Raw genomic sequence first — 2861 nt, 5'->3', positions numbered from 1 at the left:
GTGTCCCATTCAAGGGGGTCTTATACCAATCTCAAAGATGTGTGTAGAGAATTTGATGTCGTGTCCCATTCAAGGGAATCATATACCAATCACAAAGATGTGTGTAGAGAATTGGATGTCATGTCCCATTCAAGGGGTCTTATACTAATCTCAAAGATGTTTGTAGAGAATTGGATGTTGTGTCATATTCAAGGGGGTCCTAAACCAATCTCAAAGATGTGTGTCGAGAATCGGATGCCGTGTCCCATTCAAGGGAGTCTTACACCAATCTTGAAGATGTGTGTTCCATTAGAAAGGGAAACTCAACGCCTCACATCCGACCAAAAGGGTGACAGAGAGCTATCACTATATTGGGAGGGAAAGCTCCATGTCTTATATCCAACAACACAAGAGGTAGTGGAAAGAAAAATAGCATTTTGGTACTGGCTCCGAGAACGACTCGAATGTAGTGCAAGAAGTTTGTGGTGTTGAACTCATAAATGTGTGTCATGTGAAAAGGTTAACATTGGTGAGGAATGAGGAAGATATGTGAGAGGAAGATATGTGAAATTTTGTAAGGTTTTGTGTAGAATATGAAATTCTGCAGGGATTGTGAAGAGAATTAATGCAAATAAGGATAGTTGTTCTGCGCGAGCAAAGAGTGAGACCTCAAAATCGAGAGAATCAACTAAACATATTTTTTTTTCTTGTTTTTATCATATTTAATTATCAGAATATATTTTCAAAATTTAATTTTTTTTGTTGGTTGATTTTTCAAAAAAGTATTTTGTTTGAATTTTATTATTATCAAGTTTTTATTGTTTTGCTCTTTGTTCATTGTAGTTTGGAACCAATGTATGGTTCCGTGGCTTTTATCCATCGCATAGAAGGGAAATTGAACAAACAGACAAAATTTTGAAAGAGATTTCGTTAATCTGCTTCGACAAGTGTTACAGATTGAGTACAGGCCAAAGCCTCAAAAGGTAAAATATGTTGAACGCATTAATGTACATCCAAAAATATCTCATGCTGGGTACATATCACAAGCTGAGCATATCTGATACACATGTCATCATATCTACTGTGTCAAAACGCAATACAAAAAGGTATCTTTTGAGTGTCCATCTTCAGTGGAGTGAGTTCCTAATCGAGCTGACTTACTAAGACACAACACTCCAAGATAAGAGTGCCCTTTGCATGTGCTTAGAGGTGCAACCCTCATAGTTCGTAGGACATTAGCTCTTCAAACTTTGGGTCCGAACATAATCCATATGGCATTTTGCTGTCATCCATTCTTCGAAAAGTTCTAGACAACCTGTGGTGTCATACCCTTGGAATACAGTGTTTGGTGATGTCTACTAAATTTCTTTTAAGAACCAACACTGAAACCACTGGTAGTGGAATCTCCACGGGTCCTCTGAACTCACCGGGGCCAATGAAATTTATTTCTTTTCTGAATAAAATGTTCCTTCTGCTCATGAAAGGGACAATGCAAAAAGGTCTCACAAAATCATGATGGTCTATATGTGGGGGAATGCAGTCGCCTTCATCGTATATATTGATGATACAACTGTTGGGAATACAGTTGACTCGAAGTATGCTCCATCGGACCATTCTCTTGATCATCCATTTTATCATGGGAGGTAACGGGTCCACCTAATCATGTCTCAAAATTCCCGAGGGATTTCCTTGTCAGTCCTTAGTGAAGTTATAACAACAGCCACATTATATGGTGATCTTACCCTTTCCACACATCCATTTTCTTGGCTCAGATTAGGTTCTTTCCATTAGAAGGCCTGCTTGACCCCTATCTCTTAGATAAAAGATGCAGTCGAGAATACTTCTTCGTTGCTTTCGGAGAAGACTCTGGTGTACAACTCCAAGCCTTCTAGTATATTGATGAATCTTCCCTGAACTTCTTCAAAAAATTCAAACTCCTTTTTGTTTACTTTAATCAATTTATCAAATTTTGCTATGGTGATCAATGACGGCTGTCGAGGGAGCTCCCTCATTTCAATATCAGCGGGAATCCAAGCTGGTGCTATCTCTGTCTTCTCTGTCTCCAACAAACAGAATATATGACTCCCCCATCGGGTGATCAGTGCTCTGAAATCCATCATCGGTGGATGCGTACTCATCTAGAGTACTTCAATGCTCTAGGTGGAGGACGTTGCAGTCCGGGCATTCTACAAATGCCCCTGTAGCAAGTGTCCATGTAGGAATTTTAGCGTTGCATGTAGAGCAACCCATACAAAGATCTTTTGAAGCTCCTGGTATCTCCGGCTCTGTAGTGAACTTGGACTCATCCTCTATGGTAGGCAAGCTAGAAGAGGTCTCTCTCATCCATGGATTAAAGATTTTTCCCTCAAGAATAGGGGTAAGTTATACACCAAAAATATATGCATTTATAGACCCATATTTCATACTTATTTTAGGTGATATTGCACTTTATAGAAGATATTTTGATGTTTTCTTGCAGGTTTTTGATTTTTAGGACTTAAAGAAAAAAGAAAGCAAAAAGGATGAAATTTGTAGTCAAAATAATATTTTTGAATAAATACTCAGTGCTGGCCGCGCCAAGGGCATTGCCGACCACACAGAACAACATAATAGACTGAGAATTTTATTCAGCATCGATGATGCCTTTAAACAGAGAGCACCAAATTAAATTGCGGGACACTGGCACGGACGGCGCCAATGTCAGTTCAGCCCCTGTTTCTAGAAGATTCGACGTATTTGGACAATTTTTAAAGAGATTTTGGAGGCACCTCTTGGAGAACCAACCCTAGGCTCTATTTGGGGAGAAAATTCATTGGGAAATAAAATCCCTCACTCCACTCCTTCACTCCACATTCCTTTTTGCTCCACAATGTTCTACCACG

The sequence above is a fragment of the Phalaenopsis equestris genome, unplaced genomic scaffold (genome assembly GCF_001263595.1).
Source record: "Phalaenopsis equestris unplaced genomic scaffold, ASM126359v1 Scaffold232314, whole genome shotgun sequence".
Classification (NCBI taxonomy): Eukaryota; Viridiplantae; Streptophyta; class Magnoliopsida; order Asparagales; family Orchidaceae; genus Phalaenopsis; species Phalaenopsis equestris.
This window is presented reverse-complemented; position numbering follows the sequence as displayed.